Source organism: Amphiura filiformis, chromosome 9, assembly GCF_039555335.1.
Source record: "Amphiura filiformis chromosome 9, Afil_fr2py, whole genome shotgun sequence".
Lineage (NCBI taxonomy): Eukaryota > Metazoa > Echinodermata > Ophiuroidea > Amphilepidida > Amphiuridae > Amphiura > Amphiura filiformis.
In genome coordinates, this window is record NC_092636.1 from 52327279 (window position 1) to 52353918 (window position 26640).

A 26640-nucleotide genomic window follows, 5' to 3' on the forward strand; every position below is an offset into this window, starting at 1 on the left:
CAAAAAATTTTATTTGCTAAGAAAAACATAGGACAGTAACGGTATGTTCACACATGAATTGTGGATACCCAATTCATATGTGGTATTTTTTTATTTGGGGTCAAACGTCATTAAGGGGTCACTTCCGGTATAAAACGAAAAACCGTCAAAATTTTTTATTTGCTAAGAAAAACATAGGACAGTAACGCTATGTTCACACATGAATTGTGGGTACTCAATTCATATGTGGTATTTTTTATTTGGGGTCAAATGTCATTAAGGGGTCACTTCCGGTCTGAGACGAAAAACCTTCAAAATGCCCCTTCTGCCACAAGTAACATAGCAAAGTGGTGCCACATGCACCCATGCATTGACATTAGCCTATGTCTATGGCCGTTTTCATATATTTTGGGGTCATAAGGTCATTAGGGGTAACAACACGGCTGTGTTCGTGGGTTAGACCACAGCTTAGTCTAGTTCTTTCTTTCTTCTTTACACAGCCGTGACGTTAGTCACGGCTGTGTCTTTTTTCTTACAGGTTCTTTCTTCTTTCTTTCTTTACACAGCCGTGACGTTAGTCACGGCTGTGTCTTTTTTCTTACAGGTTCTTTCTTCTTTCTTCTTTCTTCTTTCTTCTTTCTTCTGCCGACCACTACATTTGCTCTAGCACTTACATGCTTACACCGATTTTGACCTAACTTGGTCACAACCATCATTGACCATGCCCCTACATGTCATATGAAACTCGTGGGGTCAAAGGTCACGCAGGGGTCATAGGGTCAAAAACGTGATTTCAACTCAAAATGCTTCTTCTCTCACAGATTACGTAGGACAGTGACACCACTTGCACACATGCATTGTTATTATCCAGTGTATATGGGGTCCTCACAGATTTGGGGTCAAAGGTCATTAAGGGGTCACTTCCGGTATAAAACGAAAAACCATCAAAATTTTTTATTTGCTAAGAAAAACATAGGACAGTAACGGTATGTTCACACATAAATTGTAGTTACCCTGTGTATATGTGGTATTTATTTATTTAGGGTCAAAGGTCATTAAGGGGCCACTTCCTGTATAAAACGAAATACCTTTAAAATGCTTCTTCTCCGACAAATTACGTAGGACAGTGACAGCACTTGCACACATGCATTGTTATTACCCAGTGTCTATGGGGTCCTCACAGATTTGGGGTCAAAGGTCATTAAGGGGTCACTTCCGGTATAAAACGAAAAACCTTCAAAAAATTTTATTTGCTAAGAAAAACATAGGACAGTAACGGTATGTTCACACATGAATTATGGGTACCCAATTCATATGTGGTATTTTTTTATTTGGGGTCAACGTTAGTCACGGCTGTGTCTTTTTTCTTACAGGTTCTTTCTTCTTTACACAGCCGTGACGTTAGTCACGGCTGTGTCTTTTTTCTTACAGGTTCTTTCTTCTTTCTTTCTTCTTTCTTTCTTCTTTACACAGCCGTGACGTTAGTCACGGCTGTGTCTTTTTTCTTACAGGTTCTTTCTTCTTTCTTCTTTCTTCTTTCTTCTTTCTGCCGACCACTACATTTGCTCTAGCACTTACATGCTTACACCGATTTTGACCTAGCTTGGTCACAACCATCATTGACCATGCCCCTACATGTCATATGAAACTCGTGGGGTCAAAGGTCACGCACCAAGTCACAGGGGTCAAAAACGTGATTTCAACTCAAAATGCTTCTTCTCTCACAGATTACGTAGGACAGTGACACCACTTGCACACATGCATTGTAATTATCCAGTGTCTATGGGGTCCCTCACAGATTTGGGGTCAAAGGTCATTAAGGGGTCACTTCCGGTATAAAACGAAAAAATTTCAATTTTTTTATTTGCTAAGAAAAACATAGGACAGTAACGGTATGTTCACACATAAATTGTAGTTACCCTGTGTATATGTGGTATTTTTTATTTAGGGTCAAAGGTCATTAAGGGGCCACTTCCGGTACAAAACGAAATACCTTTAAAATGCTTCTTCTCCCACAAATTACGTCGGACAGTAACACCACTTGCATACATGCATTGTTATTATCCAGTGTCTATGGGGTCCTCACAGATTTGGGGTCAAAGGTCATTAAGGGGTCACTTCCGGTATAAAACGAAAAACCGTCAAAAATTTTTATTTGCTAAGAAAAACATAGGACAGTAACGGTATGTTCACACATGAATTGTGGGTACCCAATTCATATGTGGTATTTTCTTATTTGGGGTCAAATGTCATTAAGGGGTCACTTCCGGTCTGAGACGAAAAACCTTCAAAATGCCCTTCTGTCACAAGTAACATAGCAAAGTGGTGCCACATGCACCCATGCATTGACATTAGCCAATGTCTATGGCCGTTTTCATATATTTTGGGGTCAAAGGTCATTAGGGGTAACAACACGGCTGTGTTCGTGGGTTAGACCACAGCTTAGTCTAGTTCTTTCTTCTTTCTGCCGACCACTTCATTTGCTCTAGCACTTACATGCTTACACCGATTTTGACCTTACTTGGTCACAACCATCATTGACCATGCCCCTACATGTCATATGAAACTCGTGGGGTCAAAGGTCACGCAGAGGTCATAGGGGTCAAAAACGTGATTTCAACTAAAAATGCTTCTTCTCTCACAGATTACGTAGGACAGTGACACCACTTGCACACATGCATTGTTATTATCCAGTGTCTATAGGGTCCTCACAGATTTTGGGTCAAAGGTCATTAAGGGGTCACTTCCGGTATAAAACGAAAAACTTTCAAATTTTTTTATTTGCTAAGACAAACATAGGACAGTAACGGTATGTTCACACATAAATTGTAGTTATCCTGTGTATATGTGGTATTTTTATATTTAGGGTCAAAGGTCATTAAGGGGCCACTTTCGGTATAATACGAAATACGTTTAAAATGCTTCTTCTCCCACAAATTACGTAGGACAGTGACACCACTTGCACACATGCATTGTTATTACCCAGTGTCTATGGGGTCCTCACAGATTTGGGATCAAAGGTCATTAAGGGGTCACTTCCGATATAAAACGAAAAACCTTCAAAATTTTTTATTTGCTAAGAAAAACATAGGACAGTAACGAGTATGTTCACACATGAATTGTGGGTACCCAATTCATATGTGGTATTTTTTTATTTGGGGTCAAATGTCATTAAGGGGTCACTTCCGGTATAAAACGAAAAACCGTCAAATTTTTTTATTTGCTAAGAAAAACATTGCACAGTAACGGTATGTTCACACATGAATTGTGGTTACCCAATTCATATGTGGTATTTTTTATTTAGGGTCAAATGTCATTAAGGGGTCACTTCCGGTCTGAGACGAAAAACCGTCAAAATGGCCCTTCTGCCACAAGTAACATAGCAAAGTGGTGCCACATGCACCCATGCATTGACATTAGCCAATGTCTATGGCCGTTTTCATATATTTTGGGGTCAAAGGTCATTAGGGGTAACAACACGGCTGTGTTCGTGGGTTAGACCACAGCTTAGTCTAGTTCTTTCTTCTTTCTTCTTCTTTCTGCCGACCATTACATTTGCTCTAGCACTCACATGCTTGGACCGATTTTGACCTGACTTGGTCACAGCCATCATTGTCCATGCCCCTACATGTCACATGAAACTCATGGGGTCAAAGGTCACGCAGGGGTCATAGGGGTCAAAAACGTGATTTCAACTCAAAATGCTTCTTCTCCTACAGATTACGTATGACGGTGACCCCACTTGCACACATGCATTACTATTACCCAGTGTCTATGGGGTCCTCACAGATTTGGGGTCAAAGGTCATTAAGGGGTCACTTCCGGTATAAAACGAAAAACCTTCAAAATTTTTATTTGCTAAGAAAAACATAGGACAGTAACGGTATGTTCACACATAAATTGTAATTACCCTGTATATATGTGGTATTTTTTTATTTAGGGTCAAAGGTCATTAAGGGGCCACTTCCGGTACAAAACGAAATACTTTTAAAATGCTTCTTCTCCCACAAATTACGTAGGACAGTAACACCACTTGCATACATGCATTGTTATTATCCAGTGTCTATGGGGTCCTCACAGATTTGGGGTCAAAGGTCATTAAGGGGTCACTTCCGGTATAAAACGAAAAACCGTCAAAAATTTTATTTGCTAAGAAAAACATAGGACAGTAACGGTATGTTCACACATGAATTGTGGATACCCAATTCATATGTGGTATTTTTTTATTTGGGGTCAAACGTCATTAAGGGGTCACTTCCGGTATAAAACGAAAAACCGTCAAAATTTTTTATTTGCTAAGAAAAACATAGGACAGTAACGCTATGTTCACACATGAATTGTGGGTACTCAATTCATATGTGGTATTTTTTATTTGGGGTCAAATGTCATTAAGGGGTCACTTCCGGTCTGAGACGAAAAACCTTCAAAATGCCCCTTCTGCCACAAGTAACATAGCAAAGTGGTGCCACATGCACCCATGCATTGACATTAGCCTATGTCTATGGCCGTTTTCATATATTTTGGGGTCATAAGGTCATTAGGGGTAACAACACGGCTGTGTTCGTGGGTTAGACCACAGCTTAGTCTAGTTACACAGCCGTGACGTTAGTCACGGCTGTGTCTTTTTTCTTACAGGTTCTTTCTTCTTTCTTTCTTCTTTCTTTCTTCTTTCTTTCTTCTTTCTGCCGACCACTTCATTTGCTCTAGCACTTACATGCTTACACCGATTTTGACCTTACTTGGTCACAACCATCATTGACCATGCCCCTACATGTCATATGAAACTCGTGGGGTCAAAGGTCACGCAGAGGTCATAGGGGTCAAAACGTGATTTCAACTAAAAATGCTTCTTCTCTCACAGATTACGTAGGACAGTGACACCACTTGCACACATGCATTGTTATTATCCAGTGTCTATAGGGTCCTCACAGATTTTGGGTCAAAGGTCATTAAGGGGTCACTTCCGGTATAAAACGAAAAACTTTCAAATTTTTTATTTGCTAAGACAAACATAGGACAGTAACGGTATGTTCACACATAAATTGTAGTTATCCTGTGTATATGTGGTATTTTTATATTTAGGGTCAAAGGTCATTAAGGGGTCACTTCCGGCCTGAGACGAAAAACCTTTAAAACGCCCCTTCTGCCACAAATAACATAGCAAAGTGATGCCACGTGCACCCATGCATTGACATTAGCCAATGTCTATGGGGTTTTCATATATTTTGGGGTCAAAGGTCATTGGGGGTTATAACACGGCTGTGTTCGTGGTCTTAGACCACAGCTAAGTCTAGTTACACAGCCGTGACGTTAGTCACGGCTGTGTCTTTTTTCTTACAGGTTCTTTCTTCTTTCTTTCTTCTTTCTTCTTCTTTCTGCCGACCACTTCATTTGCTCTAGCACTTACATGCTTACACCGATTTTGACCTTACTTGGTCACAACCATCATTGACCATGCCCCTACATGTCATATGAAACTCGTGGGGTCAAAGGTCACACAGAGGTCATAGGGATCAAAAACGTGATTTCAACTAAAAATGCTTCTTCTCTCACAGATTACGTAGGACAGTGACACCACTTGCACACATGCATTGTTATTATCCAGTGTCTATAGGGTCCTCACAGATTTTGGGTCAAAGGTCATTAAGGGGTCACTTCCGGTATAAAACGAAAAACTTTCAAATTTTTTTATTTGCTAAGACAAACATAGGACAGTAACGGTATGTTCACACATAAATTGTAGTTATCCTGTGTATATGTGGTATTTTTATATTTAGGGTCAAAGGTCATTAAGGGGCCACTTCCGGTATAATACGAAATACGTTTAAAATGCTTCTTCTCCCACAAATTACGTAGGACAGTGACACCACTTGCACACATGCATTGTTATTACCCAGTGTCTATGGGGTCCTCACAGATTTGGGATCAAAGGTCATTAAGGGGTCACTTCCGGTATAAAACGAAAAACCTTCAAATTTTTTTATTTGCTAAGAAAAACATAGGACAGTAACGGTATGTTCACACATGAATTGTGGGTACCCAATTCATATGTGGTATTTTTTTATTTGGGGTCAAATGTCATTAAGGGGTCACTTCCGGTATAAAACGAAAAACCGTCAAATTTTTTTATTTGCTAAGAAAAACATTGGACAGTAACGGTATGTTCACACATGAATTGTGGGTACCCAATTCATATGTGGTATTTTTTTTATTTAGGGTCAAATGTCATTAAGGGGTCACTTCCGGTCTGAGACGAAAAACCTTCAAAATGCCCCTTCTGCCACAAGTAACATAGCAAAGTGGTGCCACATGCACCCATGCATTGACATTAGCCAATGTCTATGGCCGTTTTCATATATTTTGGGGTCAAAGGTCATTAGGGGTAACAACACGGCTGTGTTCGTGGGTTAGACCACAGCTTAGTCTAGTTCTTCTTCTTTCTGCCGACCACTTCATTTGCTCTAGCACTTACATGCTTACACCGATTTTGACCTAACTTGGTCACAACCATCATTGACCATGCCCCTACATGTCATATGAAACTTGTGAGGTCAAAGGTCACGCAGGGGTCATAGAGGTCAAAAACGTGATTTCAACTCAAAATGCTTCTTCTCTCACAGATTACGTAGGACAGTGACGCCACTTGTACACATGCATTGTTATTACCCAGTGTCTACGGGGTCCTCACAGATTTGGGGTCAAAGGTCATTAAGAGGTCACTTCCGGTATAAAACGAAAAACCTTCACAAATTTATATTTTCTAACAAAAACATAGGACAGTACCGGTATGTTCACACATAAATTGCAGTTACCCTGTGCATATGTGGTATTTTTTTTATTTAGGGTCAAAGGTCATTAAGGGGCCACTTCCGGTATAAAACGAAATACCTTTAAAATGCTTCTTTTCCCACAAATTACGTAGGACAGTGACACCACTTGCACACATGCATTGCTATTACCCAGTGTCTATGGGGTCCTCACAGATTTGGGGTCAAAGGTCATTAAGGGTCACTTCCGGTATAAAACGAAAAACCTTCAACATTTTTTATTTGCTAAGAAAAACATAGGACAGTAACGGTATGTTCACACATGAATTGTGGTTACCCAATTCATATGTGGTATTTTTTTATTTGGCGTCAAAGGTCATTAAGGGGCTACTTCCGGTATAAAACGAAAAACCGTCAAAATTTTTTATTTGCTAAGAAAAACATAGGACAGTAACGGTATGTTCACACATGAATTGTGGGTACCCAATTCATATGTGGTATTTTTTATTTGGGGTCAAATGTCATTAAGGGGTCACTTCCGGTCTGAGACGAAAAACCTTCAAAATGCCCCTTCTGCCACAAGTAACATAGCAAAGTGGTGCCACATGCACCCATGCATTGACTTTAGCCAATGTCTATGGCCGTTTTCATATATTTTGGGGTCAAAGGTCATTAGGGGTAACAACACGGCTGTGTTCGTGGGTTAGACCACAGCTTAGTCTAGTTCTTCTTTCTGCCGACCATTACATTTGCTCTAGCACTCACATGCTTGGACCGATTTTGACCTGACTTGGTCACAGCCATCATTGTCCATGCCCCTACATGTCACATGAAACTCATGGGGTCAAAGGTCACGCAGGGGTCATAGGGGTCAAAAACGTGATTTGAACTCAAAATGCTTCTTCTCCCATAGATTACGTAGGACAGTGACGCAATTTGCACACATGCATTGTTATTACCCAATGTCTATAGGGTCCTCACAGATTTGGGGTCAAAGGTCATTAAAGGGTTATTTCCGGTATAAAACGAAAAACCTTCAAAATTTTTTATTAGCTAAGAAAACAATAGGAGAATGATGTTATGTTCACACAGGAATTGTTATACCCAATGTATCATGTGGTATTTTTTTATAGGGTTAAAGGTAATTTAGGAGTCACTTCCGGTCAGTATAAAATGATGATAGACATGTAACGCCATTTCACCTACCACAGGGGTGCTCCTCTTGAAAACGGGCTCTCCTTCAAGCACATGATACAATGTACAATGACAGCCTACGTGGAAAGTACGTACCGAGAATCGCGACGTGTTTGGAAGGTATAAACATTGTTAAAGGACCCAAGCCTGGTGGTGAGTGTTGACTAAAACACATTAGTAATATTTTAAGGTCACATACATGTATAATATTGAGAACCGATTGCTAATTGTAGAGGTTTATAAATGTAGACGCGTATTAAAAGTTTGCAATGTGAATCACATGCAGTGCATTCGGTAAGCGTTGGATTCCTGCACTTCGAAGGAGGTCATGAATATTTATGTTATGACGTTTTCAATAACTTTGGAAAATTTAGCTCAAATTAAAGCTATATTATAACATTTAAAATATAAAAATTAAAAATAGATTAGTATTCATAATTTTTTTATTAAAATAAAAATGCTAGCATTTACTAGGTATGACGACAGGAAACCTCAGTTAATGCTGATACTACCCTGCCGCTTGCAATGTTCATTTTGTACCATGATTACTTCATGGTAGGTATTATAGAAGGAGAATGCACGAACCCAGTTCCCTTTGTACTATGATCGTTATGAGTCGATACTGAGCAATCAGGTATGAATGGTCCCTGGTGCACTATCGATTTGCTAAGGCTTCTTATCTATTGAGCTTGACCGGTTATGAAACACCGTTATCGTGACTTCTAAGCGGAATGTCGTCATATTTACCCACAAAGCATTGTGGCCGTGACCATAAACAAAGGAAAACGATTTACTTCGGTAATTTTATAACGCCAATATTTCTTATGGCCAAACTTGGCGGATCATAGAAACAACATTGCCAGTCTTGGAAAACCTTTCCAAATCATTTCCACTGGTTTAAAAGTCCCGCAGACACCCGCCAGTATTACTAAATTGATCATGATCAGAAAAAATACATAAATTCACCGTAACTTTGGAAGGAAATGAGGGAATTCGATCAGGTTTTCGCTAGTAAATCAACTTGAACTCGAAAAGACAATGACGCAATCGAAGATCATGTGACCGATGCAAAAGGGCACTAATACCATCCATTTCGGTAGGGGTCACCTGGGGGTCTGTTTAAATTGAATTTTAAGATAGATGGTCGATATTGTCGCATAACGATCATAAACATCAAAGGCCGTGTTTGAGGGACTGTACTGATTAAATCCATTCAAGTGATGACTAGCGTTGAATAGCGTAATCGGCTTAACCCTATTGAGTGGATTAGGATTGTTCTGTGATACCTACCATGATTACTTGAGCCACGGCGCTCAAGTATGTGAAAAGCGGGGGTAGGAGCAACAAATTATTCATGACGATGCGTGAGATTTTACACATTTTCAAGCTTTTTGCGTGAGATTTACTACCTAGGCGTATGCGTGAGACTCACGGCCAATGCGTGAGAGTTGACAGCCCTGGGCGTAACACATTTGCTAGTCAGCCAAAATGGCCTAAACCGGCAATACAAATTTACATTGAAATTTAAAAGAACCGCTTGCTCAAGGAAACCTTTAATAAATATGTTGTCTACTTCACTTGACCCAAATATATGATGTTTTTTTTTGGTGATGAGAGACTCGCACATGGAATTTCAGAGGGATTTTGATAGCAGTTCCATTAAAAAAGCTGCTATCGTCATGAGACTAAGATCTAGAAACACCCCCGTAATGCTGTTTTGGTGAATTTTGCTAGCAGAATCTTTTTGATGAAAGTCAATCTTTGACTAGAGCCTAACTTTGCTACGGAAAGTGCTATGACAAAAAGGTTTTCAGTGTTGGCTTAATTTCTTTTATACTCAAGGGCTTTAATTTGATATATAAAATGATGCAGTTTGATGGCAAATTTGAATTCACCTGGCATACATGTACCTACATTTACTGTCAGATATCACTGAGATACGGAATGTACGTCCCCTATTAATTTTGAGCCGAACAAGTGAGGTAAAGCAAAGAAAATTGGAATTTACTACTAGCGCCAATGCATGTTACTCCGGTGGTTGTTATATGGTACGATCCTCTGGCATGTGTGTGTGTCCCGCCCGCCGTGTACGTAGGGGTGAATTGACATCGAATACACTTCGGTTCGAGGAATATTTCCATCATGGTTTATTCAAAATCTCGGATATGATTTTGACAAAACTACAGCACCTGAAGTCTTTTTTTTTGAGAATCTTTGTTTACTAAAGTACATTAACAATTGTGCAAAAACCTGAATTAAAATTTTTTTGAGTGCGTTCTTCCCAGCAAATGTTATAATATGGGTTTAACTAAATCTTAACTAAACCTCCAAAAGTCTTGACAAAATTGTGCCCCTGTTATAATTATATAAATATCATATCAGACCACCCCACCCCTACAAATTACTCATCATACGGAAATGTTTGCAGCCGATGCTCAGAACCAGGACAGTGACGTAGTGTATCAATATTCATTACCTCCTTTTAAGCTCAGGAATCCAACGCTTACCTGTGCATGCAGCATGTACATGTAGGTATGCCAGGCAAACCTTACCACATGCTAGTCAGCCAAATTCGCCTAGAACACACCTGGGGGGGGCACATCAAAAAATTTTGCTCCCCCGGAAATTTGAGGTGGTGGGTCTTTTGGAGGTGCGAGCAGTCAAAATCTAGGGTCTTTCTTGGCTTCGTATAATATGACGGGCAAACCTTAGTAGTTAATACATTCTTTATCTTGTATTTTTAAGATATTTGAAAAAATAAAAAAATTCTGGTCAAACTCAAAAGTGTTAGCACAGCCTTAGACATGTTGTTAAGACTACTCCCTATTCCAGAAAAATACAGCACTAATTTTTGGGATTAAAAAATATTATCCTGTTTTGCCAAATAAAACATAGCTAAATCCTAATCCTTTAGTTAGTCCTAACTGGCAATAAAAGACAAATTTTAATATTTGGTCAATTTTTGCAAATAAGGGCCAAAAACATGCGTTTTTAGGGTGTTTTTCGTATGCTGTGACAATCAAGCACAAAGACTTGTACCAAGACTAATTTCAGTTTATGCAGTCTAATTTTTGGAAAAGACTTGTTTTATTCTGATTTAATTAAAGAAACACAAAAAAAGTGAAAATTATAGCAAAATATCGGCATATACTCAAGATTTTGAATGCTTAGACTTGTTCCAAGTCTTTGATTTTCGTGACTTGATTGTCGAAAAGTATGCGAAAATGCAGGTTTTGGCTCTTTTTTCAAGAAATTAGTAAAATAGTGATTTTTTTTCTTTTATTGCCAGTTAGGACTAACTAAAGGATTAGGATTGAGCTATGATTCATTTGGCAGAACTTGATAATATTTTATTAATCCCCAAAAATTAGTGCTGTATTTTTCTGGAATAGGCAGTAATACTATAATATTAAATTTGTGTACATCGTGGAACATTCAACTATGCTTGCAACGCCGCGACAAATCATGCTACGTACCCGCACGTACAGCCATACAATCCTACTCTACGCGTCCATATAGCAAGACTAACTGCTTACAACTGCTTACTACGCACAGCAAAGAGTATGTTCCACGATGTACACAAACTTGATAATTTTTCTATAGTACGGTAATATTAGACTCATCATGATTTGATTTACACTTTGCAAATTTCAAAGTTCAATATTATTTAAAACCCCATGTTTCTTTTCAATTTTTTCAAAAATTGTCAGGCCCCCCCCTTTTTGCATCAGGCCCCCCTAACAAGTGTTTGCGAATGGTCCCTTAATACCACCATTCTTTCCCAAGAATATCAGGATTTGCTTGATATTTTCAGATAAAGTGACTTTACAAGAATTGTTTTCAGTTACCTAAGGGAGTGTTCATAAATTTATACTTTGGTGGGAGTTGTTGGAAAAGTTGGAACCTTGGACATCAAAAAAAAAAAAAAAAAAATACCGTGACGTCATTAACAGTGGCGTAGATTTCTTTTTGACATGGGGGATGGAGTTGGAGAAAATTTCTTAAAGTCTAATTGCACCTTTTGGTTCCAAAATAAGATCATGGTACAATTGTGCGAAGCGCGTGAAAATTTTTGCCATATTAAAGCTAAATTAGCGATATATGTTACAAAACTGGAATGAATTCAAGCCAAGTACAACAAATTTGGCACTTTTAGGTTTTAAAATGGTCAAATTGCCCGAATCAGGGTTAATTTGGTCAGAAACCCATAGGCCTACAGGCATCACCATTGGGGGATGATTGTATGGACCACCCCCTCTTTCAAAATATTGGGTGGGAATTTATCCCCCCCCCCCCCATATCTACGCCTATATGGTCATTAACTCATTAGCTAAAAATTACAATTAGAAGTTATTACTCATTGCAGTCATAGTGATAATACAACAAAATTGTAAAGTGTGTATACATTACACATTTTGTTGATTGAAGCTTGAGAGTAGGCCCCTACACAATTGAATGAATACTTAACAATCATGCTACAGGTATCACCATTGGGGGATGATTGTATAGACTTTGTATGGACCCACCCCCTCTTTCAAAATGTTGGGTGGGAATTTATCCCCCCCCCCCCATATCTACGCCTATATGGTCATTAACTCATTAGCTAAACATTACAATTAGAAGTTATTACTCATTGCAGTCATAGTGATAATACACCAACATTGTAAAGTGTGTATACATTACACATTTTGTTGATTTGAAGCTTGAGAGTAGGCCCCTACAGTACAATTGAATGAATACTTAACAATCATGCACGAGGAGCGCACAAAAAATGTAGAATGTGCATGCCTTCTACCTGATTAGATTTTCAGGTCATTTTGGGTCATCCAGGGTCATGAGGGGTCATCTGAGGTCAAATTTCTAATAATTGTTGTATGGGCATGAAATTTGGTGGGTACAGTCAACATTTAGAGTCAAATTTTTGGGAGGTCATTTTTGGGTCATCCAAATGTCACCCAGGGGTCATTTGAGGTCAAATTACTAATAACTGTCATATGGGCATGAAACTTAGTGGGTAGGCCTACATTCAACATTTAGAGCCAAATGTTTGGAAGGTCATTTGGGGGTCATCCAGGGGTCAGATGAGGTCAAATTACTAAAAACTATTGTATAGGCATGAAACTTAGTGGATTCAGCCAACATTTACATGTAGAGCCAAATTTTTGGATGGTCATTTCGAGGTCTTCATGGGCAGGGTTGTTGCTGGTTCATTTACTTCTACTAAAAGTAATCATGAAAGCAGGCGGTCATGAAAGCAGGCGAGACTTGTGGTTCAAGAAACGCCTTGTTTAAGTTCATGCAGAGAATTACATCTTCTTTGATGAGATACTATTTAGAATCAGGTGACGTTGGAGTGTGGAAATATAGGCATGTAAAAAGTTGAGAAAATTTGAGCTTTGACCTCTGTTAACAGTATCTATGTCAGGGGTAGCGCTAGAACTACATGTAAACACTCAAGTGTCCGCAGGGACCCCCGAACTTGCAAAAAATTAAAAAGTAGGGGGTCCGGAGTAGAGTTTGGCGAGTCCCAGTTGCACAAATGCAGCATAAATAGTATGTCTGCAATAGCGCTAGATTGAAAAACTGGGGGTCTGCAGGGACCCCTGAACTTGCAGAAAATTTAAAAACAGGGGGTCCCAACTCTATTTTGGTGGGTCCGGGGCCCCAAAAAGCAACTTAGCGCTACCCTTGATCTATGTGCGCCATCAAAATTCCAAATTAACTTGTTGCTGCAAAATTAAACTTATCCCAAGTCCAGGCCTGTACGCAGGGGTGTGTGGGGGTGCGACTGCACCTCCCCAAATTTGCAAAATTATACAAAAAGTCCCAAAATATAAGAAATTGCGATAGTAGCGAGAACAATTTTTTTTTTTTACCTTAAATTTGGAGAAGAAAGTCCACTTTTCACAAAATCGCCCACCCCCCCCAAAAAATCCTGCATACTGTCCTGCCCAAGTCTGAACAAGTTTGAAATTAAAGACCTCCATGGTTATGATGCTTAGAAGTTTGCACGAGGGCACTTTTGATTCAAACATTGGATTTGCTGGGTTTTTTTGCGCCATCAAAGATCACATTTTTTCCCCTTGGTTTTTGTGATGTAATCATTGGTACTTCAAAAAATGCAAAATGCAGGTTGGGATGATGATGGCTCACAAGTTTATCATTGTAAGGCTCAGAGAGGCTGAGATTTCATGATTTTTTTAAGGTGAATGAGGGCGCTGTGCACGCTCATACTGTATATAATGTATTGTTGGTGTTAATATTTAACAAAATAATTTTAAACTTTTTTTGTATCACAGATCCGTACATAATAAGTAAGATTGGCTCTTAAAAACTTATGAAATGTATCTTCCTTTCGTGAACTTCATGCACATTTAATATGCGATCTTTAGTGTGTGAACTTACGTGGTGATTACAGGTGCTTGTTTGCATGTTAAGCGGGACGCATAAGCGGATTATTTATGTGAGTGATTGGATCAATCACATTTAAATTGTAATTTAATTTTTATTTTCCCTTCATTCACAGGCTAAAATATGTCCTGGCTCCTTCAGCATCAGCAAAATTTGTAAAAGGTGTGTAGGATGTGTGGCAGAGATTTTCGTAGGCCTGGATCAAAGTTGGCTGGAACAAGTTTTGACAGTAAGGATGTGGATAAGTTATCAAACATCACTTGGAATACAAAACTGTTGCAATACTGCAATGTTGACATTACACATAACAACATTCACCCACCACGGTTTTGTCAGAACTGCATCGATTTATGAGAACCTGTGAAAAGAAGGAAGCATGTAGACAGGCGTGGATATCAAGTCGCACATCATCAGGCTATAATGGTGAGTTGCTTGATAAGCCTACCTTCAAATACCAGTTGGCTATATCGAAGCCAAAATGACTTTTTGGTTATTTTTGTTTCTAAACAGTTTTTTTTTTGTTTGACTCTAGCAAACCAACTTTTTAGCTTCCTATTATGTTCCTATAACACATTCAAGATGTTAACAAAAATATTTCCGGCACTCCGCCATATTCAAGGTTAAAGGTCAACACAGGGGTCAAATTTCAAAGTTGCTGAAATCTGGTCAAGCACACCAAATTATTCCTCTCATTGTAAGGATTCAGAAAAAGTATAGTTTGACCTACCTGCGACTTACCGTTCTTAAGTTATAAGCAAAAAGTCAAATTTTGAGCGGTGGTCAGTTGTTTTGGCCACACAGGGCCAAAAATTAATAATGCTCCAATTTCAATAAATTTAATGGTCTAAAATTGCTCGTCATGCAAAAGCAAGTCAAAAAAGGAATTGTTTGCACTGTCTAAAATGCTTCGTTATTGACAAAATTGGCCATAAAGGTCAATCCCCCATTACAGCCTATTGACCACAACCTATGTTGTGACGTTTCCTAGGTAATGTGAAACATCCTACATGGTTACAACTATTCCGTAAAATAACAAGCAATTTGAGAAATATTTTTTGTTAACATTTTGAATATGTTATAGGACCATAAAAGGAAGCTAAAAAAGTTGGTTTGGTAGAGTCCTGGGGATGCACATTAAAACCTGGTACATGTAGATACCCGACTAAATGACAACACAACACTGCAAGGGTTGCTGAGAATACTGCAACGTGCACGGAGCCACCTGCACCGCAATGCATTCGCAACCTGGTCAATAGAATGCAGAATCGTTGCAATGAATTTGGTGAGAATGAAGGTGGACTAACACATTACTAAAAAGGAAAACAAAACTTTCACATTGCACAAGTCACTTTGAACCTTTGTAATCTTTCACATCCAGGGTCAGAGTTTTGTTTCACAGCCGAGAATCAATCTTGATTCTTGCAGACTACATCTGCGGGCATCATTTGCTTCCTGCAAATCAACTTCTGTGTAAACTACAAAAGTTTGTGAGAATTTACTTTGATTCATGCAAATCTGTTTGCCAGAATGTTTCGAGAATCGATTCTCGCCAAAATTCTGACCCTAATTCCCCACTTCTGAATATGATGTTTGTGTTTTGTTCATAATGTAGTATTATTATCTTTTGTTTTTATACAGACTGCCCAAGTTGACCAGACAAACCAGGACACTAGTCTCTATTATATTATGTTACTCAGGAACCATTCTGACGTTCAGAAAAATACTTTCTAGCATCCAACATTCCATATGAAGCAGATTATGTTCTGTGCATGGATTTGGTAATAGCATTTGCCAATATTGTTGATCAAAGAGGCAGCAGGATTCCAAAGGATCACAGCTGCTGTGTTGTGTTCACCTTTTAGTGAAACTGAACTGTTTGGATTTTAGATTTATTCTCTCAGTAAGCAGCATCTATAGAGATTGATATTTTTGATCGCATTACTAAAGAAACAACAAGGATGTCATCTCTTTGTGAAACTGAACTGTTTGGATTTTAGATTTATTCACTCAATAGCATGTACAGAGATTGCACCACCTTTGCCAGGCAATGGATCATGTAAAATAGCACAGAATATCTAGATAGAGATGCAAAAGTATAGCAGGCCGTTGCAGCACATGCCTGCACCCTCAAACTATGCCTATGAAGGCTTGCTAACATGAATGAATTACATCAACAAAACAAATTAAGAACTTAGTTCATTAAGGTTATACTAAACTTTGCAATGATCGATCCAGAATGAGACTGCATGTAGCGCCCTTTAAAATTATCCATTTCTGGAAATAAATATCGAGAGAGAAAGCATAAACTACGTCTAAAAGCTGAAAGTGTAAGGGTTATTATTATGCTTGAATTTTCCACTTGGCTCAAAAAAGAAATGTACTTTTCAAACATTTCAATTTTTTTCAATATCCGACATCAAGATTTTTGGGAACACGGCCATAATTTCTCAGTGGAAGTGGCGATTTTGTTGGGAACTACGACAAGACATTACAAACAAGTCAATAAAAGAATGTGCATATTCATTCTTGATATTGCTTGTCTCGATTTGTTTTAGTAAGCTTACATGTTTGCGAATTTGAAGTAAAATGGCCTCCACTTGTATGTCGTTTTGTAACCAGTAATAACAATTCCGTGCGATTTCATAGACAAAATTCTGACCTACATTATTTCTATAAACCCTCTTCTATATGCAGGTGCTATTTAAATTTTTATTTCGATAGCAGAAAATTGAGATATTTGCTATTTTTCCGACTCGCTGCTGTCAAATTGTCTAGTTTCGCGATAAAAAGATACAGCGAAATCAATTTTTTTTAGAACCATTTCACCTCGTTTGACTTGTGCTTTGAAGTACAAACTTCAAAATTGATATAGTGATTCTATATTTCAAGCTGCGTCATACTGTGTTTTTCTTACCTCTGATTGTCGCTGCTCAAGGCCAAAATTGAAATTTTTTGGACAAAAGTGACACTCTCATTTTTTTTTAAACACGCTGTTTACGTATCTGACGGGCTCTATTTGCCCGATAAAGTGGTGTTGCGAGTTTGGATTTTAAAATATTTAGGTATTTTCTAGCTTAAAATCTAGCGCCAATGAACCTGGTGCATGGGAGGGAAAATGTTGGGGGGGGTAGTTAGAGGCGAAAAAAATGTGCACATTTTCATGCTTGCTGCGCTTGCAACAGGTAGATATTTAGAAATCCATTTAAGGTATGGGTATGAAAATTGGGGATCCCAAAAAATTGGCATATAGGCCTAGGCCTAGGCTATGCAAAGGGGGTGGGGCATTTTCGGCAGGCCAAGGGGGAGGGGCCACAAAAATTTGGCAGTCCAGGGGGGGTGCGGACAAGTGATTTTTTTTTGTTTTGTCGGGAGGCAAGTGATTTTTAGCGAGTCGCTTTGAAATGTTGGCTTATAATTAGTAGGTTAATACCGGTACTGATTGCACAGCCTTTTGATTTCGAGAACGCATAATTTTTTGGCAAGCGGGGCGGGGAGGAATAAATTTTGGCATGTCGAAAGGGAGGAAGAATGACTTTACCTAGCACACATTAAAGGGGCATTTCGTGATCCACAACCCACAACATACAACCCCATAGGCCTACGTCCTTTCTCACAAGTTAAGATTTTTATACCACTCATCCCGCTCTGGCCACATGTTTAGGCATTTTCACGCAGATCAATTCGTTAAGCAATGGAAAATATTGCCAAATTTGAATTTCGTTTTAAAAGCCTACTCCCCATTAAAAAACCCACTAATTTTGGGGGATTAAAAAAAGTTCTGTAAAATGAAACAAAAGGCTGCCTCAATCTTAATTATTCATTTAAGGCCAGGCCTTCATTTCTGAAAATAGCGGGAGCTCAGTTAGTCCCTGTACTCGGGAGCTTGACAAGGAGCTCAATTATATAATATCAATATTAAACCATAGGAGCAGCTCAATAAATGCCATTGGTAAAATTATTAGGCCTACGATATTTTATTTGACTGTGATCCGTTTTAATAGGCTATATACACTGTATATAGGCCTACCTTTAAAATTTCTAAAATTGGTGGAATTGAACAAGCTCTAAATTTCTCATACGTCCAGCATAACCAAGGGCAACTGGGGGTGGGTGGGAAAGCCCCCTAGCTATGGCCATACCCGTAGTGGCGGAACCAGAATTTTTTTTTTTTTATTTGATGGGGGGGAAGTGAATTTGAGACGGGGGCACTTGGAAATCATTGCACTTAATTGCCGCAAAAAGTGGAAAATTACATAATTGTGGGGATTTTGCCTAAAAACTGGGTGGGAAAGAAAAAATATTGGGGGAAATACTGCCCCCCCTAGCGGCGCCACTGCATATCCATCCATGATGCTAGAATGACGGAAGTTCTGGCGCTGAAATTCAATTTCAATATCACGAGTTTTTATCAGGGATTTTACCAAGGGAAGGCGATAGGTGTAGGATTTTGCTGATATACCAGGCAACCCGAGAAAGGAACTGAGGTGTGGCTAAATAAGGGAGTGTTCATTATAAATATTTGCCATTATCATACTTTCGACGCCGAGAGCATAATTATTTGAAGCGTACATCGTGTCAGTCACATGGTCACATATTTTCTGTTGAAAGAGAAACGCACATGTCTCTGATTAGCTCGGGGATTCAGCTACTGCGCGCTGCGTGCTGGCCTGTTGTTGTCCCGGGTTGTTGTCGAGTGGAAATGGAAAATTTATGAATGAACTTCCGCAACTTTGCAACATCATCACGCAGCGGCGTAGCTGGGATTTTTTCCAGGAGGGGCAAGACTGTAGGCCCTATGGGGCGGGGCCCAAATCCACCAAATTTCCTACTGGGGGCGGGGGCCCAAATAGACAATTTTTGCCAGGCTTATTGATAATAATCGTATATGGTAGGCCTATTGAGCTGTATTGCATATCGTTTGGTTTGGATTCCCCATCTCTCTGCCCCTCCTCTCACCCTCTCTTTTTTCCTCTCCCCCCCCTCTTTCCCTCTTTTTTTCCTTGCACTAGGGGCGGGGGCCCAAATAGGCAATTTTGCAATTGCCCCCCGGCAGCTACGCTACTGTCATCACGGTAGACATACGCGGTAGCCTACAACTACAAGAAAGGTTTACAGACAAATATAGGTCTAGTAGGCCTATCAAAATGTTATATTTTTATATTTTCTGGTGGACTCTGCGGAGAATATCATGTCATGGAGGTCCCGGCGCTGGGTTGGGGGGTCTCAAGGCATTTTGGTATGCCTACCCATGCTTGATTCCGGGAGGTTTTTTAGCAGGCCCGACCATTTTTTTTTATAAAAACACCTCGGGCGGGTCTCTTCAAAACATTTGTACCGCGGGGATCAAAGTCACCCACATTTGGCCTAATTTGACGCATTTTTATTGGGCACTTTTGCCAAAATGCGCCCAAAAGTTGGTCTTCGCTGTAAACCCACCCATCATAGTCGTTGAAAAGGTAGGCCTACCCCAAAACTGTGGCACATCCACGAACCCGAGGGAGAGACCTCCGCGGGTAAAAACACACCTCTAGCGGGACCAGATTTATAATTTAAAATAGGCCTACATTTTGGAAGCCAGTCATCACGACAAAACGGGCCATGGTAGTGTTAATGGTATTAACACTTTGATTTTAGGCTTAAATGATGAGTGGAGGCCTATAAATTGCAAATTTGCACACACCCTGGGGGAACCTTCTCAAGTTGGTTTGGGTAAGGATGTGAGGCTGTGACTCCGAAAAACTACGGTACGATTTTAAACCAAATTTGAATAAAACAGACCCAAAATTGTATCAACTTTTGGACTGAAAGTTTTCGCAAATTTTTACTTTTTCGAGAAAATCATTGAAAAATACCCTTCTTAAACCTAATTTTCAAGACACCGAGGGTCAATAAAATCATGGCTAAAAATACAACAGAGTCTAAACTAAATGGCTGAAAATGCACCCCAAATCTGCCGCACATCACGACACCGTATTTCACCTTATAGATTTTGAAAATTGTCGCAATAAAATAGGCCCGAACTTATCCCAAATTATCCCCCGAAAAAATATTTTTTTGCAGGTGAGGTTGGAGTCTTATTATTTTTATTCTCAGAGAGGATAGGGGTTGATATTTTTAGCAGGGTACAGTTTGTCTTGTTTTTGTTTTGTTTTTGACGTTGAAGTTCCAGATTCTTTTTTCATATATTATTATTCATTTATTATTTATACCCTGTACGTGGGGAAAAAGACACACGACAGCTACAGAGAAGCCACGAAAAAACTCCTGTGAAGTGCATGAAAATGACCCGAAAATGTGCCAACCGAAACACCCGAACAGGAAGATAAAATAAAAAACAAAACAAAAACCCAGGAAATTTCCCGAAATAAGTTCCAAATTCTTTGTCCCCCAGACCCCCACTAAAATATATTATGAACACTCCCTTATGAAGTCTGCCCTCTTCCGGCTATTCTGGTAGTAGGCGTTGACAATTACCTTACGCGATTACCATATTTTTGAAGCATGTTTGAACCCGATTTGTTCTCTATTCACATTTTTAACGTTGCAAGTAACATTTCAAGACCTCTATTTGTGACAGGTATTTAATTATCTTGCTAGAGATGTGCCTAAAGTTGAAATTCAATATTTCGGATCGCAAAGATCGAGAGATATAAAGTTGCTGAATATCAGTTTAACACCATGGATCATATGGGCGTCGTATATGAACGATTATGATAGCTAAGCAAAATGGCTGGGATACAGGTTGTATAAATACTACATGAATATTCATGAACTATACAGATTACATTCTTCTCTAATAATAAAGATGTCAATCACTCTCCTAGACGACAGTTGCTTGGCGCTTGTAAACAAATCGAATAATAGTGCTTGACAAGAGCTAAAAAAATAGGCTAAAAACACATTTTCACACATTTTTTCCGGATTTTTGTATTTCACATGATAAGTAGACATATTGTCTTACGTATAAGGTAATAATATATTTTTTCTGGAGGTAAAGCCCTTCAACACTTTGTTTAACCTTAAGGGGGTACTCCTGGCAGGCCAATTTTGTGCCTATTTTTGCATTTTTCTGAAAAATTATAGCGTATTGGTGACAAGTAAGATATGTATATTATAGGGGCAAGGACTACAACTACTGCACTGGAAATTTTATTTCAGCAGTCAGCACAGAAAACAGTTGTGGAGTTACAGTCAAAAATGAGGGAAAACCAATATTTGATCAATAAATCAATAACTACTTGACTTGAGTTGCTGATTATTCAGTGCAGTAGTTGTAGTCCTTGCCCTATAATATACATATCTTACTTGTCACCAATGCGCTATAATTTTTGAGAAAAAATGTAGCGCAAAATTTGGCACGGATATAGTACCCCTTAAGTATCTGCTAGCCCATTCATCATGTGATGCATTCAAAACCAGTAGTAACTAGTACTACATTTCAAACAAAGCAGTTGCTGCTGCTTACTCCAATAGTACTTTCAATATAGATTATCAGTACAATTTGCTGAGCAATGGAGTTTACAAGAAACTGAATGAATTCCGAATTTAAATAAGACTAAAATCATCAGAAGATAAATGTCTGGCTTTAAGTGGTGACATCAGTACATTAAAGTCAGGCTTTCACTTTACTTATGGTACATTTAGAATCAGGTACCTGAACCATGAAAGTACATACCTAAGCCATCGGTCACAAATACAATTAGTTATTTGTTGATGATCACACAGTTGAAAAGAGTAATGTGTTAACCATGATTGCAGGGCCTTAGCAAGCAGGGCGGCCGGGGATGCCATGGCCGCCCCACATTTTGAGAAATTTGTTATGTTTTTCTTTATATCTTTATTTCAATATTGGCGTATATTTGTATTTTGACCGCCCACATTTGTGATGGCCGCCCCACATTTTTCAACCTTGCTGCGGCCCTGCATGATTGTCATAACCTGGCCTCTATATTCACAATCTTAAGATCAGTAATTCTGATTTTCAATCAACAGCATCACTTTATTAGACGTCCATACATAAAAAGGCACATAATATCGAATGAATGCTTCGCCCGTTGTGTTTTGCCATGTACACCGCTCTGTTAGAACTTAGAAGACATATTAACGTCCCATGATGGTATAGAGCTGATGTTCTACGCTGATGATACACAACTGTTACATGATCTTCAATCAGTCAGAGACTTCAACTGCCATCTCCAATCTGGAACACTGCATCCATGATGTGAAAAACTGGATGTGTGCAGACAATTAGATGAAACTGAATAGAAGCAAGACCTAATTCCTGCATATTATTTCCAAGTTCTTACGTAAAGGTAATACCATTCCACGTCTTCATATTCTCTCGGAATCTGTTCATGCAGTTTCTTCAGCACAGAACCTTAGTGATTAGTGTGACCATTGATAAACACCTTAGTATATATCCGCTCATGTGCATAAAATCTGCAAAGCATCTAACTTCGCTCTACGCTAAATTGGTCAAGTTCGAAAGTACCTCGTTCATGCATGCACTGAGAAACTCTTCCATGCCTTCGTGAGTTCATTCTTAGACAGCTGCTGCAATAGCATAATTCTTTATGGACTACCGCATTATGAAATCGGTAACTACAGGAAGTGCAGAACACTGCAGCTAGGATGGTACCTCGTGTGAGAAAGTATGAACATATAACACTGGTTCTGCAACAGCTTCTTTGGTTACCAGTACAGAAGCGTATTATTTTACATAAGATCTTGCTAATAACTTACAAATCACTATGGGTTTGCACCGGACTATATCTCTTAGTTGATTGTGGAATACAAGCCCACTCGCTCGCTCAGGTCCGGTGCCAAATACTTACTCCAGTGAAGACATTTAAATTGTATGGAAGCTGGTATTTCGCTGCTACAGCACCAATGCTATGGAATGAACTGCCTTTACAAATCAAATGTTCTATGTCAGTGACTAGTTTTAAAGCATCTTTAAATTAAAAACATACTTGTTTTCATTTTAATTATAAATGTGTTTCAGTGTTTTTACCTGCTACATGTACATGATGTATTGCCTATTGAACTGTGCTGTTTTATATGATTGTTTTATGCTGAGTTGTTGTATCACTAATTGGGACCTTTTCATGTTATGCTTTTTATTACTCATGTACCGGAATGTTATGCAAGGCCCACTGACTGGCTCCCTGGAATCATGTTAGTGGGTCCTAAGCTTCCCCTGATGCTACTGATTGTGTGTGCTTGAGAGAGGTCTCACTTTGTGCAATGTTTTAATATTTAAAGAATGTATTATGTGTTACTTTGTATGTGAGGTACACCGACTGTCCCCCGGGGACTGTCCCATCATCAGTGCTCAGTTGGTGGGCTTTTCATACATGATCATATTTTTTTACTGCCATTTATAAGAAATATTTCCTTATAAAAGTTATAAATGTCTTAATTGCTATATTGTGTATTAATTTACTCGATTTGGTCCTGCGCAATGAGTTGGGATACCTAATTTGACGTTGGAATAACACTTTTCCAGTGATGATTATGTCATATTTTCCATAATACTAGTTATACAATAATAAAGTTTGTGTCATTTTAAAGAGTAATCTATACTCTTTCCATCGCAATAAATAAATGCTTGGGAAAACAAGCCTCATCAAGTAAGATGTTAAGCCATTGTAATGTTCAAAATTTCCCATGTGTTACCGAAAGGGGTCCCAACTTATGGCACATGACCATTTATTAATTATTGTTTGATGAATGGGGGCTATGCGAGGTGCACTGTTCCTGCTTTCTTGGAGTTGTGATAGTGGGCCTCTCATTTCATGATTGTTGGACTCACACAATTACTTCCTAGCAGCTATGTTGGGAAATGGTTGTGTGAACTCAGAATTGTTTCTGCTCTGTGCTGAAGTTATGTTTTTATTTGTTTCTCACATTTTGTAATTGTTGTTGCACTTATCTATTGATTGTTATTATTTGTACACATGTTGTGTGGGATGTATGGCTGTAGCTCTCAGGAGCCATATCTGTGCATCTACACTGTAAAACTCATGGTATGGTGTTTGGGGGTACGTATGCGCGGTTGTATACTGTCGTGTCCCAGCCCTTTGTTTGGATACGGTCGTGTGCATTTCACCACTCTGTTATGATCATTGATATGATTGTATGTTTTGTCTATAATTGATCTGGTTTGAATGACTTTGGAATGCTTATTTATTATTAATATGAACATAAGACAACTGCATTCATCATTTGCAATTTCATATTATTAGATGTCAAATTCATGTAAGTTTGTGACATCAAATTTGTCTTGGGTGTTTTATATTAAAATTATAATTGGTCATATCCTTACTATGTCAAGTGAATGGAGAATATCTGTAACAATTTCTGCATGTACATGTAAATTTATAAAAAAATAAAAAAAAAACAGCATTTTGAGAAAATTACATTTTCCCATTTATGTAGATTCACTGGAAATCACTAAAATCAACGTCAATCCAACATTGACCGAACTAAAAGTAAAAAAAAAAGTTTGTCTCCGGACCACACGCGCATAGCTTTTAAAATGAGATTTAGCACAATGCGCCAGTGCCAGTGCATTTTTTTTAAATGATAAAATCATTGAAGTTTCCAAGAAAAATAACATTTTGGGCACAAAACAATTTCCAATCATTTCAGACAAAATGTCAAAAATAAATACTCCAAAAACTGTATCAGAATATCGCTCTGAATATCGATCTATTGAAAGAGCATACAAGTCTTGGCTCTGTGATCGAAATAGCGTTGGGCCAATGTTGTCTTGATATCAAACTTGAATTGATGCTGACCGTCAGTGGCGTAGTGTGGGGGCACAAGCTGTGTCTTGGCAATTTTCCTATGGGATTTTCTAAATTTTGCAATCGATAAGGGGGGCACTTGCCCTATGACGCTACATCACTGCTGACCGTCATTTTAAGGATGGCTGCTTGACGTTAACATACTGACCATAATGTAAGGTTGGAATAACAACGTTGACCCAATGTTTATAGGCTGACGTTCCCATTGCAACCATAATTTAACAATGGTCTAACATTGTCTTGGTGTCAGCTTACCGACCGTGACCATGCTGAACATTGTTAACGTTGTCTTGCTATCTTGGGAGTTGCCTATTGTTCCTGAATTGTAGATAATCTCTTTGACAAGGGAGTTCTGTCGGAGGGGGGGCACTCAACTTTGGAAGTGACGGTGATGTCTGGATAGGTTTTAGAAAAAAAAGGGTCTTTCGGTGAGAACCTAGACATTGAAAAAGTGGGTGGGGTCTTTCATTGGGAAGGTCCCAAAAATGTCTTTCCATGAGACTGGAAATTTGTGATAAATATGACCAAAACAGGAGGTTAATCAGTGAGACTAGGATAAACTTTGGGACATGATTCATGTATATAAAATTATATACAAAATTTTCAAAAATTCATCAAAATTTGAAAAAGTTGCTGGGACAGCATTCAAACTTTGACTTACTTTTGGCGGACACACGTGTGAAAAAAATATTTCAGGGTGAAAACAGTCAAAATTATTGATTACCTGGTACTTAAATGTTTCTAGGGGTAAAATGTCACATATTTTCAGATTTTGGCACTTAAATCCCTTATTTTCACTGATTTTGAGAAAAAAATCATTTTTGGTCCAATTTTGGCCGAAAATGGCCGTTTTAGGGTGAGAAAAATGTTCACATGCTAATTTCCTGTGAGTGTATGAACATGAAAAGTACTGAGTAGTGCCTAATTGTTTATACTAATTATGTGACAAGGGCACATTTGTGATATTCAAATCATTAAATGGAATAAATATATTTCTTTATTTTTGTAACAGGGTTAGAAAGTTGGGGGTCAGGGTGACCATTGATTTGAGAAAAAATGCAATTTTCGCCTAATTTTGAGCTTGAAAAAAAAAGCCATTTAACTCAATGGTATGAGCTATTGAAATGCTTTTTGTTCAATAGTTAAATAGTGGTATAAAACTTGACTCGTTTAAATGTACTGACAAAAATAAATTATTAATATTTTACTACCCCTAACATTTCGGCGGGTGTGAACAAAATAAAGGCCTTCGCAAAAAAAAAATAATATAAACTTGCTACAGCCAAGACCTCTAGAGCAAGTTTATATTTGTTTAGCCCTGAGAGTCCCAGTTTTGAAGGACTTATTTTTTTTGCGACAAGTTTCGCTCAAATTTGAGGACTTGGGCAGAAATATGCCTGTACAGTGCTATGGGGAAAATTTTCAAGTTGATAATTATGCATTTTTTATGTCAGATTCAGTTTCTACACAAAATTTCA

General features: G+C 38.6%; 1 long non-coding RNA gene across 1 annotated transcript; it reads left to right on the plus strand.

Annotated features, from left to right (window-relative positions):
- Positions 1-7932: 7932 nt before the first annotated feature.
- On the plus strand, positions 7933-23338 carry LOC140161148 (uncharacterized). The gene is made up of 4 exons (XR_011860076.1): positions 7933-8093; positions 14467-14774; positions 15990-16555; positions 21376-23338. It is a non-coding gene; the product is annotated as an uncharacterized lncRNA (long non-coding RNA).
- Positions 23339-26640: the final 3302 nt, after the last annotated feature.